We start from the raw sequence: 25298 nt of genomic DNA, 5'->3' as shown, positions 1-25298 counted from the left end.
CACACAAATGCTTGTTTATTTCAAAGAAAGTGAATGAAATTAAGCTAAAACTACTTAAACTAACTAGCTAATATAGAAAATATGCAAACGCATCAACCATTCATCGAGGCTCTCCAACAGATGCCTTCATATATCAAGTGCATGATGGAGCTGTTGACCAAGAAGAATTCACTGAAAGGGGACAAACAATAGTGATGAATAAAGAGTGCAGCACCCTCATTCAAAAGTATTTGCCAACAAAAAAGAAGGACCCAGGGAGTTTTCACATCCCTTGTGCTATAGGAGAAACAATGATTGATAAGGGGCTTTGTGACCTGGGAGCAAGCATCAACTTAATCCCTTTATCCCTCATGAAGAAGCTACAAATTAATGAGCTAACACCCACAGATGTGATCCTTCAACTGGCTGACAAAACTCAAAAACAGGCATTAGGAGTGGTCGAAAACGTGCTTGTAAAGGTTGGGAATTACTTCCTTCCCATAGACTTTGTTGTCCTTGAAATGGAAGAAAGCCATCTTCATCCAATTATCCTGGGGAGACCATTCTTAGCCACAGCCATAGCCCTTATAGATGTTGATTAAGGGGTGTTAATATTAAGGATACACGATGAACAACTCACCTTTCACGTCTTCAGACCCTAACAAGGATCAGAGCAAGAAGACAAGGAACTAAGGGATGATCACAATAAGACACCCTTGGAAGAAACAAGCAGGGAATCACAAACAAGACACCTTGGTACCTTTTTGGTTGAAAACCACAGTAGTCAAATGATACAACAACTAAGGACAACCTAAGAGGAGCTGAACCTACATGAGCTATATGAGACCAGCAACGAGATTTCCCTCAGAAAAGAAGCCACGAGGAGTAAAGCATCACCAGAGGAAGGAAGGAAAAAGATGCCAAGAGCGTGGAGGAACAAAAAGATCCCTACGAAGAACTTCTCTCCAGGAGATGAAGTGATATCTATTCATCACCCACTAATCCTGCATCACCTCCCTACCATTGCATCTCAGCTACCTCAGGTATATACCATCAGTAGAATCCTCGCCTTAGAACATGTGGAGATTCTCAAGGAAGGTAATGGAGACAAATTTATTGTGAGAGGGGAAGACTTGAGGCATAACCAACCACCCTGACAAAGGCCAGCCGTCAAGCTAATGACGTTAAAGAAGCGCTTCATGGGAGGCAACCCAACCTAAGGTAGTTTTCTTTCCATGGATGTTTCAATAAAAGATATAGGTAGATTTCTCTATATTGTGAGGAGCTAAGTTTGGTGTTACATACCAAAAGAATTCAAGGGTGAATGTGTAACTCTAAGTTTGGTGTTCCACCGTAATTTTCATTTTTGAGCACAATGCACCCCTGGTATCCTAGGTCACTAGCCCCAAACAATCAGAGGAACTACTTGACAATTGTTTAAGTTCAGTCATAGTTATGTCCTGAATAAACATATTTGATCCTCTCTGCATGTATTCATTTTGCTGCATGAAAAAGTAAGTAAGGGACTAAGTTTGGTGTTCCCACACCAACTCAATTCCAAGAAAATTACAAGCATAAATGCATGCTAACAATTTCTCAAAGTGCTTGGGAACATGCAACTTCCAAGAAAATGTTTTACAGGAAGTCAATCAACCACTTGGAGGATAAAACACACCATTATCCAAAGAAAACAAAGGGGAGATGCAAAGGCTATGGATGATGATGACAAAAGCAGAAATGAGCATACACCAAGAGGTTGTGTTATTCCTCAACCATTCACGCCTTGAAAGGCTCTAATTGGAAGCATGAACGTACCCTTGCTAAACTAGTTTATTGTCATTATGAAGTCTGTCCGTGCACTGTCTTTAATGCTCAATAAGTTTTACTAGCTAGTTCCTTGTTTCCACTCCATCTTGCTTAATTGTATGCTTGTCCCTTGATTTAAATAAAACAGAATGTTATGAAAAACAAAAGTGGAGTCCATGTCATAGAATAAAGTTCCAATGTTTATGGTGGTCATTGATTAGCTAAGTTGGTTCATAGGTACAAGGACAACTATGTGTCTTGAACTATATGCTTGAAATGCATCCTATGAAACTAGCTGAATAACAAGATCCCAATAAGAAAAAAAAAAGATAGAATATAAAAAAGAGAGAAAGAAAAGAACAAGAAATAAGGCTAGGCACCAACGGTTTGAATCTTAGGGCATGTGTCTGTGGTGTTTTTGTGTAAAGGATCTGCTTGGATGAATAAGTTCTTAGGAGTACTTCACTACTTGGTAACAAAGCATTTAGTAACACAAAGAGGTGCTGGAGACCAAGGTCTCAAGGAAGAAAATAACAAACCATATGCCTGTGGTGTGTATGTATGGAGGAGAGACTTGAGGGAGTAGGTCCTTAGGGGTGTTTCAACACCTAGCACCTTGAACCAACTAGTTCGGGAGTGCTGGCTGAAAGCTTATCATAAAGAATTGCCTCAACACAGAGCACTTAGCCTAAGAAAGCAATAAGCTCAAAAAAAAAGGGGATCAGTAAATAAGGGTCTCATAGAATGCAACCAAGTAAGTGTTCAAAGGCATGTTAAGGGCCTAGAAACCAGCAAGGGTAGGAACCTAAGTTGCTATGCATGAACCCCCATGAACCAAGGATTTGACTTTTATAAATAAGGACTTGTTTATCTTGTATATTCATTCATTATTCTTATGCTTTAGCACTTGCTTAGGGACAAGCAAGATTTAAGTTTGGTGTTGTGATGCCAGGGCATCTTGACCAGTTTCACTAGCCTTTTCTTTACATATTTTAGGTAGTTTTATGCATTTTCTTAGGTAATAAGCAAGTTTTTGGATGAATATATAGTTACATCTTGATTCAAGCAAACATTATGAACTTTACATGATTTCATGAGAATAATACATGATTTAGATGATTCAGGATCTCATAATCTAGAACAAGAGCTTTGATGCACTTTGTTTGTTTGATTTCAGGCCAAATGAAGCAGAGAAGAGCCACGTTAATAGCTACGTTAGTACCACTAATGAGGTCATTAACGTGGAAAGGGAGCAAGCTTGCAGCGTTAGTGGCAAAGTTAACACCACTAACGTCTTCGAAGGCCAACTTAACCCATGTTAGTTGCGATGTTAGTTACACTAACGTAGGGACTAATGTGGAAGAAAGAAGAAGCTCCAACGTTAGTGGTAAAGTTAACACCACTAACGTTGCAAAGGCCATAAACATCCACGTTAAGAGTCACATTAATGCCACTAACGTGAGCGTTAACGTGGAGCAAAAGGGATTGCAAACGTTAGTGTTCCGAGAGTGACCTGAAACTGTAGGTCGATCTCGGATGAGATCTTCCGTGTTGGTCGGAACGGTTGTATCTGATTTGTTGGACTTGATGGTGGTGCTGATTCCTTCATCCCCGGAGGGTGGTGGGTACCTGCAAAGGACTCCGATGCTTAAGTTAGCAAGTGTATTAAGCAGATATTGAGTAGAATCAGAGTATGAGTTATACCTGGGTGCTCCAGTGTATTTATAATGGTGTAAAGAGACCTTCCTTAGATAAGATAAGTTAGTTATCTTACATTATCTTTATCTTCAAATGAGGCCATCTTATCTTTAAGGGAATTGATCGGGGTAAAACTTGTCTCTCAACAAATTCCCATTCGGCAAGTGTACCGAAGTTGTCGTCAAGTAAAAACTCACAATAAAGTAAGGTCGAATCCCACAGGGATTGATTGATCAAGCAACTTTAATTAGAGGAATGATCTAGTTGAGCGAATCCATGAGTAGAGTTGATAATTGCAAAAATTAAAATGGCAGGAAAGTAAATGACTGAAAGTAAATAGTAGAATTGTAAATGGGAATGGGGGAATTGCTCATAAAAGTAAATTGCAGAAAATAAAGAGAATGGGTAAGATCAGAAATGGGGAGTTCATTGGGCTTAGGAGATGTTGCATTCTCCGGATCAATTTCATTTTCATCTCTTCCTCAATCAATGCACTCATTGATCTCCTTGGCAATCTTAAGTGATTGAATCACAATTTCTTGCAATTCAATCTCTCAAATCTTGATCAATAGCCAATTCCTTGGTTAATTGCTCATGAGAAGAGTTGAAGTGTGGTCACTGATTATACCACATGCACTTCCCAAATCAAATGCTTAGAGGGTTATAGCCACATACCCATCCACACTCAATTTGGTCCAGCATGAGAAAGCATTTCTAGCTAATCTCTTTATTCCTCTTTCAAGGATCCGAAGAGATCCATGTTTGAATAGCTTCGTTTCCAAGATAACTATCCAATTGGATGAAGATCGAAAGCTTTCAAGTAAAATCAAAAGGAAAGATAGAAGAAGAATAAGAAAATTAGTATTGATCCATCAAATTACAACAGAGCTCCCTAACCCAATGAAAGGGGTTTAGTTGTTCATAGCTCTAGAAATCAAAATCAAAGATGGAGAATACATGATAAAGCTAGAAGTGCCCAGAAAGTAAATACAAAGAGTAATTCCCTTTTTTTAGCTCCTCTCCCCTAAAAGCTCTCTCTATTTCAAAACTACTCCTATATATACTACTCTTCTCAGCTTCTAGTTAGCTCTTCAAGTCTTGGGCCTCTGGATCTTTGTGCTTGAAGCAGTTCCTTTCTTCAATTGGGCTTGGCTTACTTGCAGAGAGAAAGTGTGAAGTGGGCAGAGACTTTAGCTCAAGACGTTAGGGGTGTTTAACATTTAGTGAAAATACAAGTTCGAGAACGTTAGTGACACTTAACATTGTCACTAACGTTGCCATGCACCCCTTTGCCTCACGTTAAAGCCCACGTTAACTGGGTTAACGTGGCTTTTAACATTGCCTTGTTAGCCTTCGAGAACGTTAGTGACACTCAACATTGTCACTAAAGTTCAAGTGTGCCCCTTCTTGCTTCACGTTAAAGCTCACGTTAACTAGGTTAACGTGGCTTCTAACGTGGCTTTTGCCAACCTTCGAGAACGTTAGTGACGCTCAACATTGTCACTAACATTCAAGTGTGCCCCTAGGTCTCACGTTAGAGTCCACGTTAACTAGGTTAACATGGCTTCTAACGTGGCCATTCTTAGCCATCCCAACGTTAGTGACAATGTTGAGTGTCACTAACGTTGGCTCATTCTTCATTCTTCATCGTTAGCTTCCACGTTAACCAAGTTAATGTGGAGGTTAACGTGGCTCTTGGGGGTTGTGTGGTTGCTCCAACATTAGTGACAATGTTGAGTGTCACTAACATTGTCGACAACTCTCCATCTCTTACGTTAGCTCCCACGTTAACCAGGTTAACGTGGGAGTTAACGTGGCTTTTTGCACCTTAGGCCAACGTTAGTGACAATGTTGATTGTCACTAACGTTGGCTTCTCTTCCCCCTTTAACGTTAGAGGCCACGTTAACTAGGTTAACGTGGCTCTAACGTGGCCATTTGTGAGCAATTGCCAACGTTAGTGACAATGTTAAGTGTCACTAACGTTGGCTCAACTTCTCTTCTCCACGTTAAAGTTCATGTTAACTTAGTTAACATGACTCTTTAACGTGGGCATTGATGGCTTTTGAGAGTGTTTTTGGCAATCACTTTTCTCCTTAACTTTGCAAGTTACCTCCCATTCCTTGCTTCCTTTCGTCCTGAAATCAAGCAATAGAGTGCATCAAAGTTCTAGTCCAAGTCATGGGTAATGCAATATACAATTTTGTCATTAAAATCATGCAAAATCCTCATGAAATAATGTAAAATATACAATGTATGCTTGAATCAAGGTCTGAGTGAATATCTGCCCAAAACTAACTTATTTCCTAAGAAAATGCATGAAATTACCTAAAAGAGTAAAGAAAAGGTCAGTGAAACTGGCCAAAATGCCCTGGCATCAGGAATCGCCTTTATCTCTATAGGCTTGGGCTGCCCTTGGATTCGGGTCGTGTTCCTCTGTTTGGGCCCTTTAGTGGGCTTTTCTGGTAGTTTGGCCGAGCTCTTTGAGAAGAGGTCGGATTGTCCTGATCTGAAGAAGTCGGTCTCTTTGTCGGTAGAACATCCCAGGTCGGACAGCTCGACCCAGGGTATGAACAGTGCCCCTGCTCGAGCTCGGTCTTCCTTTTTGAGGTTGAATCTTTAGTTTTAGGACTTCGATCCTTCTTGGGTGAGACCAAACTCGAGAATTTCGTCGATTTTATCTTTGTAGAGTTCCTTTTTGAATGCAGAACGTTTCTGTTCCGTTTCCTCTGAAAGTGCGCACTTTTGCATTAGTGTCATGGCCTTGGGAATGCGCGAGGCTTTTTAATGCCCTCATTAATTGGTTTTTGATGCTCCATTTCTTTTGGCTTTTATTTTGAATTTCACTTCTCAAGGAACGTTTTTCTTTTTCTCTTGCTTTTTCCTGTGAGTTTTTGTTGGGTCGTTAGCCTTGTAGATTTTCCTGAATCTTTGTTCCCTGATTGACTCCAAAGGATGCCCTGGGCCTTCTTGGTGTGGGTCCTGGGTTTTTTTTTTGCTGTTTGTGCCGTGTTTGGACTGTGCTGGCTGAGTTGTTTTGATTTTGTCCGAGATGTTTTTATTAATCCACTCTCCTTTTCTTGTTTGTTGGACTAGTTGGCTATGTCTTCTCGCAAAAATATTGTAGAGACGTCTTCTAAGGTTCCTGAGGGTATGTCCGATTTGGCTGGACTCCCTTGTTTTGATGTCTGTTTCTGTGGTCAATACTGAATTCTGTGTGGAGCTTAGGAAACATCACCGTCTCTATAAGAGTATGGATCAGGAGAAGAATTATGTGCTGGTGGCACCTGACTTCGAGGAGAGGGATGGGTTCCCTGTCCTGACCCAGGGGGAGCGCCTTTTCTTTTATACTTATGACTATTTCTTCAGCCAGTTGGACATCACATTTCCCTTTACCTCGTTTGAGACTGATTTGTTGTGGTCGTGTACTGTAGCTCCATCCTAGCTTCATCCAAACTCCTGGGGCTTTATTAAGATTTTTCAACTTCTTTGTCACGAACTGAATGTTATCCCTTCTCAAACTCTTTTCCTTTATTTGTTTGTTTTAACTAAGCCCGGAATTTCTTGACAAAAAGAAAGCCTCGTGGGTTTCTTTTAGATCTGCACAAGGACATAAGGTTTTTACCATGTATGACGAGTCTTTTAGGGACTTCAAGAATTATTTTTTCAAGGTTCGAGCTGTTGAGGGAGCTCGTCCCTTTTTTCTAGAAGCGAATGAGGAGCCATCCTTCCCTTTACATTGGCAGCAGAATGTAGTAGTATCTCGTTATACGTGGGAGATGCTTGATGAGCTCGAACAAGCTTTTGTGACGGTTTTGGAGTATCTTTGGGCGGAACCTCCTCACTTAGATACCAAAAAATGTTTGGCAGACCCCTCTCTCATCCGTGATATATTGGGTATTACTTGATGTATACTATTTCTTATTTTTTGCTTTTCTCCTTTCTTCCCAGTGTGTAAAACTGTTGTTTTTCATTTTTTAGAGATGGTCAAGAATAATGATGAAATGAAGGCCTTCAAAAAGGCGAGGAAAGCCACTACAGCACAAACCACCTCAGCCTGGGTAGATGGGGAAGGGTCCTCTCAGGTCCCATTAAAGCCGTCTGTGCCGAGTTCTCCTAGCCCGAGGAGAATGATCCCTACTCCTCAGGTTCGTTTAGTGGATCCCCCACAATCTTCTATTGCTGGCGTGGTTTCTTCTTCGGCCGTTCCTCATCCTAAAAATCCTCGAACCGTTGAACCTTTCAATCTGGATGCCCCGGATTTTGACCCCATTGGCTTTGTCCTAGCAGATCGCCCCTTATGGTGCCCTTTCTATGGATGATATTTCTCTGCTTCATCACTTAGATTTTATAACTCGAAGCAGTGTTAAGATGGCTCATATAGGAGCTGCTTTGTATCAGACTGCTCAAGATCTTCCTCTGCATGCTACCAAAGCCTTTGTGGAGGAAGCTAAGCAAGAGTTCAATTGGATGAAGGGTCTGAAGAAGGAGCTTGAAGCAAAGGTGACTAAATTGAAGAAGGAGCTGGAAGGGGAGAAGGCCAGCTCTCTTGCCTTGGTAGCCTCTGTGCGGTTGGCTGAGGATGTGGCATTAAAGCACAAAGATAGCTATGTCATGACTTACCGAGAATCGATGCGTCTCAGAGGGGAGTTAGAGTCGGTCCGAGTTGATTATTCTGAGCTCAAGGGTCACCTTGTGGGCAGCGTAACTGCTGCTTATGAGAACCTGAAGGAGCAGGTTCGGGTTATTACCCAAGAGGCCAACCTTGCTTTATTTAGTTTGGATAATGTTGTGAAGGATGGTAAGATCATCCCCGATGATCCTGATGATGACGACATTGACCCTCCCTCTGAGTCTGTTGCCAAAGCTTCTGTTGTGTTCGCTTCTGCAGCTCCTATTCATCCCGAATTAGATCCTGATTGCCAGATTTTGAATCAGGACGACGGGACAGTGGACGCAGTGCCTCTCCAGACTCACCCTCCTTCACCCTGTATTGATGCTGCCGAGAAGCTTTTGAGTGTTTAATTGTTTTCTGTAATTACTTGTGTAGATAGCCCGGTTTGTGGGCTTTTGAACTCTTTATTTTGCTGACTTTCAACACATTTTTAGTTGCTGGTTTAGCAACTTTATTTTGATAAACAAAGTAGTTTCCAGGCTTTGTGGGCTGAACTTGGTGGCCTCTGAAGCTGGCTATTATTATAACTTCGTGTTTTTATATCATGTCTGTCTGCACTTGTATTGGTATCTTCGTAGGCTTTAGGAGTGTTTGGAACTCTGTCTGACATGATCGCTTTGATTCCTTTCCTGATGCTGTTTTCAACAATTTATTTTGTTTGAACTTTGTTCAGGTCTTCATTAGGAATTATAATGCTGAGGTTGCCGACTTCTTCATGTCAGTTTTTGTCCGAAGAGTTGTTAGTCACCCTCTTTTAGGGGTTACTTTTGTAGAGTTATGTTTCGGGCTGGCTTTGTATCGTCGGGCCACGTCAAGTTACTTTGTAATCCTCTTTCTTGGACCTGGTTCAGGTTTCTTTCAGGGATTACCTTTGTAGCCTTATATTTTGGGCCGACTTTGTCATGTCGGGTCCTGTCGAGTTACTTGGTAATCCTCTTTCTTGGACCTTGTTCAGGGATTATCTTCGTAGCTTTACGTTTTGGGCCGACTTCGTCATGTCGGGCCCGGTCGAGTTACTTGGTAATCCTCTTTCTTGGACCTTGTTCAGGTCTCTTTCAGGGATTACCTTTGTAACTTTATATTTTGAGCCGACTTTGTCACGTCGGACCCTGTCGAGTTACTTGGTAATCCTCTTTCTTGGACCTTGTTCAGGTCTCTTTCAGGGATTACCTTCGTAACTTTATATTTTGGGCCAACTTTGTCACGTCGGGCCCTGTCGAGTTACTTGGTAATCCTCTTTCTTGGACCTTGTTCAGGTCTCTTTCAGGGATTACCTTCGTAACTTTATCGTGAGAGTCCTACTTCAACATGCCGGACTCTTCTAAGTTATAGTAATCCTCTTTTATAAGGCTGGCCAGACCTCTTTCCAGGGATTTACTTATAACTTTGGTTGTTGTGGCTGGTCTGACTTTTTTATGCCGGCCAGTCTTTCAAGTTATTTTATAGTAATCCATTTTATTAGGACCTCGTCAGGTCCTTTCTATGGATCACTTTCTATAACTTCTTGCATTATTCTGCTTTCATCTTTGCTGATTTTGTAGAGTTTGGGTTTTAACCCTCGTTTGGTCGACCTTTTAATGAATTTGGTTTTCATCTTTGATCTATATCGCGATCGCGCAGTGAATTTGATTTTCACTTTCCGTCGATCTGTAGCTTTATAATTAGACGTTGAATGTTTCAGAATAATGCGGCTTGAGCGTTTGTAGAAAATCTGAACAGATTTTATTAAAAGAAAAGGCAAATATATACATGTGGGGGTTAATTTCCTAAGTCCGGTGATTTGTAGGTCTTGGCTTGGTGCCTCGTTAAAAAACCTTTTCAGGAAAAACAGTGTGCCTTGTCCAAGGTCCTTTATCATCCCTAGCTATAGTACCTTCTTAGGTTGCAGGCGTGCCATGACCTAGGAAGCTCTCGCCTGTCGAGTTCGGAAAGCCTGTAGTAGCCCTTTCCTAGCACTTCTATGACTCGGTAGGGTCCTTTCCAGTTTGCTGCTAGCTTTCCTTCTCTAGGTCGAGTTGTTCCGATGTTGTTTCGGATTAGGATGTGATGCATGAAAACTTGTCTCTCAACAAATTTCCCTTCGGCAAGTATACCGAATTGTCGTCAAGTAAAAACTCACAATAGAGTGAGGTCGAATCCCACAGGGATTGATTGGTCAAGCAACTTTAGTTGGAAGAGTATGCTAGTTGAGCTAAATAGAGTACAGTTTGAGAATTGCAGAAAATTAAATGACGGAAAAGTAAATAGCAGAAATTAAAGTGCAGAATCTTAAATGGGGATATGGGGTAATGAGCAGAAAAATAGATGACAGAAAATAAAGAGAATGGGTAAGATCAGAAATGGGGGATTCATTGGGCTCAGGGGATGTTGTATTCTCCGGATCAAGTTCATTTTCATCTCTTCCTCAATCAATGCATCTATTGATCTCCTTGGCAATCTTAGGTGATTAGATTCTAATTCCTTGGTAATCCAATCTCTCTAAGCTTGAACAATTGCCCAATTCCTTGATTTAATTGCTCATGGGAAGAGATGAAGTATGGTCACTGATTATACCACATGTATTTCAAAATCAAAGTGTTGGGAGGATTACATGTCACTATATCCGCCCAGACCCCAATTTGGTCCAACATGAGAAAGCATTTCTAGCATGATCTCTGATGAGCGGATATTTTATACGCTTTTTGGGGTAATTTCATGTAGATTTTAGTATGTTTTAGTTAGTTTTTAGTATAATTTTATTAGTTTTAAGGAAAAAATTCATATTTCTGGACTTTACTATGAGTTTGTGTGTTTTTCAGTAATTTCAGGTATTTTCTGGCTAAAATTGAGGGAGCTGAGCAAAAATCTGGTTTAGGCTCAAAAAGGACTGCTGATGTTGTTGGATTCTGACCTCCATGCACTCGGAATGAATTTTTTGGAGCTACAAGAGTCTAATTGGTGCGCTCTCAATTGGGTTGGAAAGTAGACATCCAGGTCTTTCCAGTAATATATAATAGTCCATACTTTGCATGAAGATAGATGATGTAAGCTGGCGTTCAATGCCAGTTCCATGTTGCAGTCTGGAGTTCCGCGCCAGAAACAGGTTGCAAGTTGGAGTTCAACGCCAGAAACAGGTTACAACCTGGTGTTCAACTCCAGAAACAGCCCAGGCACGTGAGAAGCTTAAGTCTTAGCCCCAGCACAGACCAAGTGGGCCCCAGAAGTGGATTTCTGCACTATCTATCTTAGTTTACTCATTTTCTGTAAACCTAGGTTACTAGTTTAGTATTTAAACAACTTTTAGGGACTTATTTTGTATCTCATGACATCTTTCAGTATGAATTTTATACCCTTTGATGGCATGAGTCTCTAAACTCCATTGTTGGGGGTGAGGAGCTCTACAGCGTCTCAATGATTTAATGCAATTATTTCTGCTTTCCATTCAAACATGCTTGTTCCTATCTAAGATGTTCATTCGCGCTTCACTATGAAGAAGGTGATGCTCCGTGACACTCATCACCTTCCTCAATCCATGAACGTGTGCCTAACAACCACCTCCGTTCTACATTAGATTGAATGGGTATCTCTTAGATTCCTTAATTAGAATCTTCATGGCATAAGCTAGAATTGTTGGCGGCATTCATGAGGATCCGGAAAGTCTAAACCTTGTCTGTGGTATTCCGAGTAGGATTCTGGGATTGGATGACTGTGACGAACTTCAAACTTGCGAGTGATAGACGCAAAAGGATCAATGGATCTTATTCCGACATGATCGAGAACCAATAGATGATTAGCCGTGCTATGACAGAGCATTTGGACCATTTTCACTGAGAGGATGGGAAGTAGCCATTGACAACGGTGACACCCTACATACAGCTTGCCATGGAAGGAGCCTTGCATTTATGAAAGTGAGAAAGCATTATGTTGCAAGAATTCAGAGGACAAAGCATCTCTAAAACTCCAACATATTCTCCATTATGCCCTTTCACTTTTTACAATTGAACTTGAAAAACACTGTTGTTGGAATTCTGACTAAGAATAATAAGATAACCATAGCTTGCTTCAAAGCAACAATCTCCGTGGGATTTGACCTTTACTCACTAAGGTATTACTTGGATGACCCAGTGCACTTGTTGGTTAGTTGTGCGAAGCTGTGAGAAATAGTCCATTAATATTGGCATACACAATTTCGTGCACCAAGTTTTTGGCGCCTTTGCCGGGATTGTTTGAGTTTGAACAACTGACGGTGAATCTTGTTGCTTAGATAAGGAAAAATTTATCTTTTTTACTAGAATTGCATCTTTTATTATCCTTTCAAAATTTTTTTTTCTAAATTATTAGTTTTCTTTATTAATTTTTAGTTTTTCTGTGAATTTAGTGTCATGTTTTAAGTTTGGTGTCAATTGCATGCTCTTCTTTGTCTTTCAATTTTTGAATTGCATGTTCTTTATTTTTCCTTGATCTTCAAATTGTTCTTGTCAAATTTTCTTGTTTGATATTTGGTTTTTCCTATTTTGTGTATTTTTCGAGTTTTCCTTGTGCAAGTTCAAAATATTAGTTTTCAAAAAAATTTTATTTTTATTTATTAAAAATACCTCTTTAAAACACGTTACATTTATAGCTCAATTGGCTAGAGCATTGGTCTATGTTCTTGGTAATTGGGTATCTTCTTCTTAAAATCTTTTTCAAAAATAATTTTTCTTTGATTGAATCTTGTGCCAAACTATAAGTTTGATGTTTTCTTGTTAATTTTCTTTAATTTTCAAAAATTTATTTTGGTTTTCTAAAAAATTTTAAGTTTGGTGTTCTTTCTTTTGTTCTTGTTGTTCTTGTGATTCTTCAAGGTGTTCTTGAGTCTTTCTTGTGTTTTTATCTTAAAATTTTTAAGTTTGGTGTTCCTTCGTGTTTTTCCTCCAAAATTTTCGAAAACAAGAAGCATTGATCTAAAAAATTTTAAGTCTTGTGTCTTTTGTGTGTTTTTCTCTTTCATCATAAAATTCAAAATTCAAAAGAATATCTTTTCTAACTATTTTTAAGCCATATTTTCGAATTTTTTTTATAAAAATTCATATTTCAATTTAAAAATTTTTCAAATCTCATCCTTTTAAAATTTTTTTAAAAAATATATCTTTTTCAAAAATATCCTAACCACTTTCTCTCTCCTCACTTTTTCGAAAATCTTCATAAAATATTTTTAAATTTTTTTATTTTTATTTTTACTTTTATTTTTATTTATTTTTATTTTTATTGTCGTCTTTATTTTATCTTATTTTATTATTATTATTTCAAAATTTTTATATATAATAAAATAAATAAAATAAATTCACATCATCTCCCTTTTTCCATTATGGACCTAAGTGGAAATGAACAGTCCAGAAAGACTCTGGGGTCATATGCTAACCCCACTACTACTTCATATGGGAGTAGTATATGTATACCCTCCATTGGAGTTAGTAGTTTTGAGTTGAATCCTCAGCTCATTATCATCGTGCAGCAAAGTTGCCAGTATTCCGGTGTTTCACAGGAAGAGCCTACAGAGTTTCTGGCACAATTTTTACAAATTACTGACACAGTACGTGATAAGGAAGTAGATCAAGATATCTACAGATTATTACTGTTTCCATTTGCTGTAAAGGACCAAGCTAAGAGGTGGTTAAATAACCAACCTAAGGACAGCATAAAGACATGGAAATAGCTATCAGAAAAATTCCTGAATCACTATTTTCCTCCAAAATGGATGACACAGCTAAGATTGAGCATCCAAGGCTTCAAACAAAGAGATAATGAATCCCTTTATGATGCTTGGGAGAGATACAGAGAGATGCTAAGAAAATGCCCCTCTAAAATGTTCTCAAAGTGGGTGCAGTTAGACATCTTTTATTATGGGCTTACAGAGAAAGCTCAAATTTCTCTAGACCACTCAGCTAGTGGATCTATACACATGAGAAAGACAATTGAAGAAGCTCAAGAGCTCATTAATACAGTTGCCAGAAATTAGCATCTGTACCTAAGCAGTGAACCTTCCATCAACGAAGAGGCTAAAACAGTAACTGCTGAACTCAGTCCTACAGAACAAGTTACTGAATTCGATCAGCAACTAGATTTTCTAACAAAATAGCTAGCCAAATTTAAGGAGATACTACAAGAAACAAGAATGGCTAATATGAATATGGAAGTACAGTTGAAGCAAACAGAACAGCAATTATCAAAACAAATAACAGAAGAGTGCCAAGCAGTTCAATTAAGAAGTGGGAAAATATTAAATACCTCACTTCAAGATAACAGGAAGCCAAGAAATGAGCAAACTAACCAAAATTCCTCTGAGGACAGTAAGAGCCCAGAGAGGAATAATTCTGGTGCTCAAACGCCAGAGAATGGGTGGAAAGCTGGCGTTGAACGCCCAAACCATGCTCAGTCCTGGCGTTCAACGCCAGAAACAAGCAAGGAATTGGTGTTGAACGCCCAAAGGAAGCACAGTTTTGGCGTTCAGATGCCAAAAACAGATAAGGAGTTAGCGTCTAACGCCACTCCAGCTTCCACTCTTGGCATTCAAATGCCAGTGGGAGATCAGACACATACAAGTGCTGATAACAACCCTTCTAAAAAGGCTTCTCAACCGACGGCTGTAGGCTATAAACCTGCAACAACTAAGGTTGATGAATACAAAGCCAAAATGCCTTATCCTCAAAAACTCTGTCAAGCGAAATAGGATAAGCAATTTGCTCGCTTTGCAGACTATCTCAGGACTCTTGAAATGAAGATTTCGTTTGTAGAAGTACTTAAGCAAATACCCTCTTATGCTAAGTTCATGAAAGGGATCTTAAGTCATAAGAAGGATTAGAGGGAAACTGAAAAAGTTTACCTCACTGAAGAATGCAGTGCAGTCATTCTGAAAAGCTTACCTGAGAAGCTTAAAGATCCCAGAAGCTTTATAATACCATGCACATTAGAAGGTACTTGTACCAAGCAAGCTCTATGTGATATTGGGGCAAGTATCAACCTAATACCTGCATCTACTATCAAAAAGCTTGGATTGACTGATAAAGTCAAACCAACCCAGATATGTCTCTAACTTGCTGATGGTTCCATTAAACACCCATCAGGCGTGATTGAAGACATGATTGTCAAGGTTGGGCCATTTGCCTTTCCCACTGACTTTGTGGTGCTGGAAATGGAGGAGCACAAGAGTGCAACTCTCATTCTAGGAAGACATTTCCTAGCTACTGGACGAACCCTCATTGACGTCCAAAAAGGAGAAGTAACCCTGAGAGTCAATGAGGACGAGTTTAAGTTAAATATTGTCAAAGCTATGCAGCATCCAGACACCCAAAATGACTGCATGAGCATTGATATTATTGACTCTCTGGTAAAAGAGGTCAATATGACTGAGAGTCTCGAATCAGAGCTAGAGGATATCTTTAAAGATACTCAGCCTGATCTGGAGGAACCAGAGAGAATAATAGTACCTTTGAAAATCCCTTAGGAAGAGGAAAAACCACGTAAACCCGAGTTTAAACCATTACCACCATCCCTGAAATACGCATTTCTGGGAGAAGGTGACACTTTTCCTGTAATCATAAGCTCTACCTTAGAGCCACAGGAAGAGGAAGCACTAATTCAAGTGCTAAGGACATACAAGACAGCTCTTGGGTGGTCCATCAGTGATCTTAAGGGCATTAGCCCAGCCAGATGCATGCACAAGATCCTATTAGAGGATGATGCTAAGCCAGTGGTTCAACCACAGAGGCAACTGAATCCATTCATGAAGGATGTGGTACAGAAGGAGGTCACTAAATTACTAGAGGCTGGGATTATTTATCATATTTCTGATAGCCCCTGGGTAAGCCCTGTCCAAGTCGTCCCTAAGAAGGGTGGCATGACAGTGGTTCATAATGAAAAAAATGAACTGGGTCCTACATGAACAGTTACAGGGTGGCGTATGTGTATTGATTACAGAAGGCTCAATACAGCTACCAGAAAGGATCATTTTCCTTTACCATTCATAGACTAGATGCTAGAAAGACTAGCAGGTCATGAATACAACTGCTTCTTGGATGCATATTCACATTGCAGTAGATCCCCAGGATCAAGAGAAAATAGCATTCACATGCCGATCTGGAGTATTTGCATACAGAAGGATGCCATTTGGTCTGTGCAATGCACCTACAACCTTTCAAAGATGAATGCTCTCTATTTTCTCTGATATGGTAGAAAAATTTCTGGAAGTCTTTCGTGGATGACATTTCAGTGTTTGGAGACTCATTCAGCTCCTGTCTTGACCATCTAGCACTTGTTCTAAAGAGATGCCAAGAGACTAATCTGGTTTTAAACTAGGAGAAATGTCACTTTATGGTGACTGAAGGAATTGTCCTTGGGCACAAAATTTCAAACAAGGGAATAGAGGTGGATCAAGCTAAGGTGGAGATAATTGAAAAATTACCACCAGCTGCCAATGTTAAGGCAATCAGAAGCTTTCTGGGGCATACAGGATTCTATAGGAGGTTTATAAAAGATTTTTCAAAAATTGCCAAACCTCTGAGTAATCTGCTAGCTGCTGACACGCCATTTATCTTTGATAAAGAGTGTCTGCAGGTGTTTGATACTCTGAAAGCTAAGCTGGTCACAGCACCAGTCATCTCTGCACCAGACTGGACATTACCATTTTCACTAATGTGTGATGCCAGTGACCATGCCATTGGTGCAGTGGTGGGACAAAGGCATGACAAGCTTCTGCACGTCATTTACTATGCCAGTCGTGTTTTAAATGACACACAAAAGAACTACACAACCACAGAGAAAGAGTTACTCGCAGTAGTTTACACCATTGACAAGTTTAGATCTTATTTAGTAGGATCAAAAGTGATTGTGTACACTGACCATGCTGCTCTTAAATATCTACTCACAAAGCAGGATTCAAAACCCATACTCATCAGATGGGTGTTGCTTCTGTAAGAGTTTGATAGAAAAGGGATAGAGAACCAAGTAGCAGATCATCTGTCCCGAATAGAACCAGTAGAAGGGGCGTCCCCCCTCTTACTGAAATCTCTGAAAACTTTCCGAATGAGCTACTCTTTGCCATCCAGGAAGTGCCATGGTTTTCAGACATTGCAAACTACAAGGCAGTGAGATTCATACCGAAAGAGTACAGTAGGCAGCAATTAAAGAAATTGATCACAGATGCAAAGTACCATCTCTGGGATGAACCATATCTCTTCAAGAGATGTGCAGACGGAGTAATTCATAGATGTGTGCCTAAATAATAAGCACAGAAGATTTTTTGGCATTGCCATGGATCACAGTATGGAGGATATTTTGGAAGTGAGTGAACAGCCACAAGAGTCCTCCAATGTGGCTTCTACTAGCCTACTCTCTATAAAGATTCCCGAGTGTTTGTACTTAATTATGGCAGTTGCCAAAGATCTGGTAATTTGCCTCACAGTTATTCCATGCCTCAACAAGGGATCTTAGAGATTAAGTTGTTTGATGTATGGGGTATTGACTTCATGGGGCCCACCATCATACTCAAACACTTATATTCTGGTGGCAGTGGATTATGTATCCAAATGGGTGGAAGCTATCGCAACACCCACTAATGACACTAAGATAGTGCTAAAATTCCTCCAGAAACACATCTTCAGCAGATTTGGTACCCCTAGAGTATTAATCAGTTATGGGGGCAATCATTTCTGCAACAAACAACTTTACTCTGCTTTGGTTCGATATGGAATTAGCCACAGGGTAGCCCCTCCATATCATCCACAGACAAATGGGCAAGTTGAAGTCTCTAACAAAGAACTTAAAAGAATCCTAGAACGGACTGTGATTAACCGTAGAAGGGATTAGGCAAGAAGCTTGGATGATGCTCTGTGGGCATACAAAACAGCATTCAAGACACCTATAGAAACTTCTCCATACCAGCTGGTGTATGGAAAAGCCTGTCACTTGCCAGTGGAACTGGAACATAAGGCCTATTGGGCAACCAGATTCCTAAACCTTGATGCCAAGTTAGCTGGAGAAAAACGATTGCTCCAGTTAAATGAGCTAGAGGAATTCAGACTCAATGCTTTCGAAAATGCAAAAATTTACAAAGAGAAAGCAAAAAGATGGCATGATAAGAAACTATCATCCAGAGTCTTTAAGCCAGCGCAGAAAGTTCTACTATTTAATTCTAGGCTCAGATTATTCCTCGGGAAATTGAAATCCCGGTGGAGAGGTCCATATGTGATTACAAGTGTGTCACCATATGGATACGTGGAGCTTCAGGTTAATGATTCTAACAAAAAGTTCATTGTTAATGGATAGAGACTTAAACATTATCTTGAAAGCAATTTTGAGCAAGAATGCTCAAAACTGAGACTTGATTAAAGCTCAGTATTATTCCAGCTAAAGACAATAAAGAAGCGCTTGCTAGGAGGCAACCCAGCCATTTACAAAGCTTATTTGTCAATTAATTGATTTTTACAGGTTTATGTCAATTATCTTCAAGGTAAAATAGCAATTGCTTGAGTTCACAGAGTTACAGAATGATTCAGAGGATAAAACAGCAAAAAGAAGCTCACTGGTGCAAAAAAAAGCAAGTAAGAGCTGTTTTGGGCACTGAACGCCCAAAAGAAGCACCTAATGGGCGTTCAACGCCAGTAAGGATAGCCATCTGGGCGTTAAACGCCAGAAAGAAGCATCTTCTGGGCGTTGAACGCCAGAAAGAAGCACCTTCTGGGCGTTCAACGCCAGATTTATAGCGTCCTGGGCGTTCAGAAAAATGCCCAGTGACGAAGGAGTTTCTGGCGTTCAACGCCAGCTAGAAGCAACAGCTGGGCATTGAACGCCCAGGAGAAGCTGCAAATAGGAGTTAAACGCCCAACACATGCAGCGTTTGGGCGTTTAATGCCAAGATTGTGGGGAGGAGGTAATTTCGTTTTTAATTCACATTTTTCAAAATTTTTATATTCCAATTCATGATTTCTTGCATAAACATGTTACAAACTCTCATCCTTCAATTCCAAAAATTTTAATCCTAATTTCTAAAATCCCTTTTTCAAAAATATCAAATGTATCTTAATTCATAAACACAAATCCTTTTTAAATCCCATCCAACTCCTTTTCAAATTTAAAAAAAAAAAAACTCAATTATCTTTTAAAATCTTTTTCAAAATAAAAATTCAGATTTATCTTTTTCAAATATCATTCACAACTTTTTAATTTTAAATTATATCTTTTTCTTATCATATTTATCTTTTATAAATCATATCTTCTATCTTATCTTTCTTCAAAATTTTCGAAAACCCACCCCTCCCTTTAAATCCACATTCGACCTCCCTCCTCTCATCCACCATTCGATACTAGCTCTCCTTCTATCCCTCTTTTTTCCTTTCTTTTGCTTGAGGACAAGCAAACCTCTAAGTTTGGTGTGTTTATCCATGATCACTAAACCATATTCACTAAGATCATGGCTCCTAAAGGAAAACAACCCACTCCAAGAGGCAAGAAAGAGAGTATTCTAAAACCACTTTGGAATCAAGGGAAGTTCTTAACCAAAGAACATTCAGACCATTACTACAAAATAATGGGTCTAAGGTCAGTGATCCCAGAAGTTAGATTCGATCTGAAAGAAAACAAATATCCGGAGATTCAAGAGCAAATTCAAAACAGGAACTGGGAAGTCCTAGCTAATCCTGACACAAAGGTGGGAAGAAACATGGTTTAGGAATTCTACGCTAATCTGTGGCAAACAGACAGGCAGAGAACATCTAGAACTGCCCTCTATGACTATCAGACCTTGGTCAGAGGAAAGATTGTTCACATTCACCTTGACAAAATCAGGGAGATCTTTAAGCTACCTCAGCTGAAAGATGACCCAGACTCCTTTAATAGGAGAATGATGAGAACAAATAAGGGCATGGACAAGATTCTAGAGGATATATGCATCCCTGGAGCCAGGTGGACCACCAGCACCAAGGGCGTCTCAAATCAACTCAAGAGAGAAGATCTCAAACTAGTCGCCAGAGGCTGGCTGGACTTCATTGGGCGTTCTATATTGCCCACTAGCAACCGTTCTGAAGTCACATTTAAAAGAGCAGTGATGATCCACTGCATTATGTTAGGAAGAGAAGTGGAAGTTCATCAATTGATTTCGTGTGAACTTTACATAATTGCAAACAAGAACTCCAAAGATGCCAAATTGGCTTATCCTAGCTTAATATCTATGCTATGTAAAAATGCTGGAGTAAAGATGGGAATAACTGAGTATATCTCAATTGAGCGACCAATCACCAAAACGTCAATGGAAAAATAACAAGTGCAGGATGACCCCATCAAGAGGAGAGCACAGGAATTCCTCCCGGAATTTCCTCAATTTGAGTACTGGGAGCATCTTGAAGCATCGGTTACCAAGTTGCAAGAAGCTGTGGACCAAATAAAGGAATAACAGAATAATCAAAATAGCATGCTTTGCAAACTGCTTGGGGAACAAGAAGAGCAAAGGCGTGACTTGAAGGAACTGTAGCGTCAAAAATTATCTCTTGAAAGATCAAGCACCCCACAAACCAGAGGAACATCCACTTCCCAAAATAAAGGTTGTTGAGTCCTAATCTTAGCTTTACTCTGTGATAGTTGTCTTATAGATTTACCTTAGAAGTTATATAGGAGTAGTAGTAATTAGTATATCTATTTTGATTTTATTTTCAAATAAGCTATAATTTATTTTTCTCATCATCATCAATGGATAGGAGGGCCCAAGAAAATAAATCCAGGCCTAAGCGGCTAAATCAAGCTGTCCCTAACCATGTGCTTGTGGCATTAAGGTCCAAGTGAAAAGCTTGAGACTGAGTGATTAATGTCGTGATCCAAAGCAAAGGAGTGTGCTTAAGAACTCTGGACACCTCTAATTGGGGACTCTAGCAAAGCTAAGTCACAATCTGAAAAGGTTCACCCAGTTATGTGTCTGTGGCATTTATGTATCCGGTGGTAATACTGCAAAACAAAGTGCTTAGGGCCACAAGCAAGACTCCATTTGCTGTTTCTGCCACTCTCTTTGTTGATCCATCCAACTAGAGAGTTGTTTTTCTTGATGATCCATCCTTTGAGCTTGGACATGTAGTTGTTGTTCTTGTCCCTCCATATAGCTACTTGCCATATACTCAATGGCTTCCTTGATGTGATACAGATTTATATTGGTTGGATCAAATTGTCCTTCTTGCTGGTGCCCTGTTTGTTGGGGTTCTTCTTGGTGAGGTTCTTCTAGGTGGGGTTCTTCTTGTGCAGTTCTTTTCCCTATCCGAGGTCTTCTTTGTTGTTGAGCAGGTGTCACATAGTGTATGCATTGGAATGTGACTAATCTCCCAGGATTTACCCATTGTGGATTGTTGTCTTCAAATACCACTTTGGCTTTCATGCATAGCCTCAGGATGGTGCTGGGGTACCAAAGTCTAGCACCCGGATCATTCTTCTCGGCTGAATCCTGGATTCCTTCAGCTATAATCTCATGCACATTGATGCTTCCACCCTTCACTAGGCAATGTACCATGGTGGCTCGAGCTATATTGACCTCAGAATTATTTGCGGCTGGAAGGATAGACCTCCTCACTAGCTCAAACCATCCCTTGGCTTCTGGGATGAGGTCTCCTCTCCTACTGAACTTCGGCCTCTTGTCCGAGTATCTCTCCTAATCAGATCCAATAACACACATATCACTCACGATTTCTTCAAGTTCATCTTCATCAGGGGCATTACTTATTCTTACTTGATAGCTAAGCTCATCAAAATGTGGTGATTTCAGTTGAAGAGTCCTTGTTATAGTAATGGGGCTGAAGTCCACCTCTGTTCCTCTTACATAACTTTTGAAGGTGGGGACCCTAGTACTATCTTCTCTGACTGCATTTGCATAGAACTCCTTGATGAGGTTTGCATTTATCTTTGTCTTTGGATTGGTGAGCTTTTGCCAACCCCTCTGTGCAATCTTTTCTCAGGGAACATGTAGAAACAGAGAACAACAATTCATTCCACATAATTTTTAGTTTTAGATCTGAATTGGCTCCTCCCCTAGGTTTTTATCACTTGACATTCATAATTAGGATTTTTGGAAGATTTTGCTTTTTAGCTTTTGAGAAGAGGCCACCTCCGGTACTAGTCATTATACTTTGCTATTTACTTTTTACTTATTCTTCCATATCATTATTCTCTCTAGAGTTGACATTGGATTGTTTTCACAAGTTATTAATATAGAATAATATTTTTATTTAATCTCTTTTCATCTTTTATTTATCATGTCTTCCTTTAATTCCTTTTTATATGTCATGAGTTCTATATTCACAATGAGCGAGAAGTTCCCTAACTTGATGGGGAGTTGATTGAAAGGAAACCTTTTGTTGGGATGCTTGAAAGGATAATTATAATTGGGTTCATTGTTGGAATGCCCTCTATTCACAGACACTAATCCTTTTCAATGAGCAGATTGGGACTTGTGAACAGAAACAACATTCCAACGTGTTTAACTCTCCCTTACCTAGTAAGGGGTAACTAAACAGAGCAACCTTCAATTATCTATTAATCTTGAGAGTACTTCAACAAGAATAGGGCTTCCAACTAATCTACTCCCAGTCAAGGCTTTTATTTAGAATTAATTAAATTCTCTATTTTAATTTCCTGTTTATCAACTCAACCATTTCTAAAAACACCTGATTGATAAAATAGCACATCTCTCTGCAACTCGTTGGGAGACGACCTGAGATTCATACTACCAGTATTTTAATTTTAATCTTTGTGACAACCCTTTTTAAATTGATAAGCGGATTTTTGGCTGGTTAAGGACTGTACTTGCAACGTATTTCTATTAATAATTTCTTAACTTACCAGTTTCTGCCACGTCAGGTGGCCCTAGTTGAATAAGAGCACTGCAATCCCTATTCATCTTTATTGTTTGTCCACCTTTCAAATAACTCTTTCTGGCTAATAGCTCCTTTATATACTTTATGTAGGAAGGCATTTGATGGAGGGCTTTAATAAATGGTATATTTACATTAAGAGATGCAAACATGTCGAGGAATCTTGAATACATCCTCCCTGCTACACCACCTTTAAGCCTTTGGGGAAAGGGTGCATATGGGTTAAATGTCTCCTTCTTCTTCAGCTCTTCCTTGAGTGTGGGTTGAGGTGCATGGCTCTTTTCTTCTTGGTTTCCCTTTTGATTGTCTTGGAGGTGTTCTACTTCATTCATACTCCTCTCATCACTTGTGGTGATCATCTTACATTCTTTCCACCTTATTTTCTTTGTTTCTCCTCTTGGGTTCTTCTCAGTGTCACTGGAAAATCCATCAGTGGGATTGGGAATTTGTTGAGATAGATACCCTACTTGTGACTCCAGTCTCTTGATGTTTTCTCCTTGGTTTTTGATATTGGCTCGCACTTCTTCCTTAAACACCTTGTTGTCTTCGACTTCTCTACATAAATCTTCAAGTAGAGTCTCAATTTTTGAAAGACTATCCTCTATTAGTGATGGTGGGTTGTGATTAAATGGTTGAAAAGGGTGGTTAGGTGGTTGTTGATAGGGTCTCTGTGAGGTACGTTGGTGAGTTGCATTGTTGTTGGAGTTGAGGTTGTGGCGTCTCTGGTCTTGACCCTGGTCTTATTGATTTCTCCAACCAAAGTTGGGGTGATTTCTCCATCCAGAGTTGTAGGTTTTGGAGTATGGGTCATGGATTTTTCTAGGTGAGTTTCCAACATAGTTGGCTTGTTTCCAGTCACTTTCTTCTCTTATATTCACTCCTTCTTGAGTTGGTGATGAAGTGATGACTGCTGTAACATGGTTTTCCTCCACCTTCTTCGTGAGATCTGCTAGCTGCTTGGTGATCATCTTATTTTGAGCTAGCAATGCATCCATGTGGTTCAGCTCCATTACTCCTCGAGTGTTACTTCTTTCAGAGGCATAGAAGTAGTCATTCTTAGCCACTGTTTCAATGACATCTATGGCTTCTTCAATGGTTTTCTTCTTGTTTAGAGAGCCCCCTGATGAATGATCTACAGCCTTCTTTGACTCATAGGAAAGACCTTCATAGAAAATGTGAAGTTGCACCCATTCATTGAACATATCTGGTGGGCATCTTCTTGTTAAGTCCTTGAACCTCTCCCATGCCTCATAGAGAGTCTCACCATCTTTTGCCTGAAAGTTTGCACCTCAGCTCTTAGCCTGTTAATTCTTTGAGGAGGATAGAATCTTGCCAAAAATTTGTTCACCACATCTTCCCAATTTGTTAAGCTCTCCTTTGGAAAGGATTCGAGCCACTTGGATGCCTTGTCCCTGAGTGAAAAAGGGAACAACAGCAGCCTATAGACATCCGGGTGGACTCCATTAGACTTCAAAGTGTCACAAATTCTCAGGAAGGTGGTTAGATGTTGATTGGGGTCTTCTTGAGCACTTCCTCCAAATGAGCAGTTATTCTGAACAAGGGTGATGAGCTGGGGTTTTAGTTCAAAGTTGTTGGCATGTATGGTGGGCTTCTGGATGCTACTTCCATAGTTTCCTGGATTTGGATTGATATAGGAGCCTAGAACTCTCCTTTCTTACCCAGCATGATTTGCAGGACCTTCTCTAGCATGGTTGTGAGCGTCTTCTTCATGATTGTTTTCCAAGTTCTCTTCCATGTTGGGTTCAGAGTACTCTTCCTCTTCCTTAGCACCAACAACTCCTTTCCCTCTTGCTTTCCTCCTTAATCTCCAGAGGGTTCTCTCAGGTTCTGAATTGAAGGAAGTTGAGGTTCCCCCTCTAATTCCTGTCATACAACTAACAAAACACGCAGCAAGAGATAAAATGAAGAGGTTATTCTTGTTAGAATGATTGTTAGTGTGAGTGATGCAAATTATCAAACAGTTAGTGGGTTAGTGAGCAAAATTGTAGATAATAACAAAGAAAGAAAGAAAAACAGAGAGGGTATAGAGGATGAGGAAGAAGTTAAACAAAGTGAAGATAAATGACTGAATAAAGTAAACAAACAAAGGAAAAATGCTCAATCTAGTGAGCTTCCAACTTAATCATTGTTGATACAAAATCAATCCCCGGCAACGACGCCATAAACTTGATGCATGAAAACTTGTCTCTCAACAAATTTACCGTTGGCAAGTATACCAAATTGTCGTCAAGTAAAAACTCACAATAGAGTGAGGTCGAATCCC

At 39.8% G+C, this 25298-nt stretch overlaps 1 non-coding gene across 1 annotated transcript; it reads left to right on the top strand.

Annotated features, from left to right (window-relative positions):
* The first annotated feature begins 24211 nt into the window (after positions 1-24211).
* LOC112713437 (small nucleolar RNA R71) lies at positions 24212-24317 on the top strand. Its single transcript, XR_003158409.1, has one exon. It is a non-coding gene; the product is annotated as a small nucleolar RNA R71 (small nucleolar RNA).
* The last annotated feature ends 981 nt before the right edge of the window (positions 24318-25298 follow it).

The sequence above is a fragment of the Arachis hypogaea genome, chromosome 9 (assembly GCF_003086295.3).
Source record: "Arachis hypogaea cultivar Tifrunner chromosome 9, arahy.Tifrunner.gnm2.J5K5, whole genome shotgun sequence".
NCBI classification, from domain to species: Eukaryota; Viridiplantae; Streptophyta; class Magnoliopsida; order Fabales; family Fabaceae; genus Arachis; species Arachis hypogaea.
The sequence above is the reverse complement of the archived record's forward strand: the minus strand, read 5'-3'. Positions and strand labels throughout refer to the sequence as shown.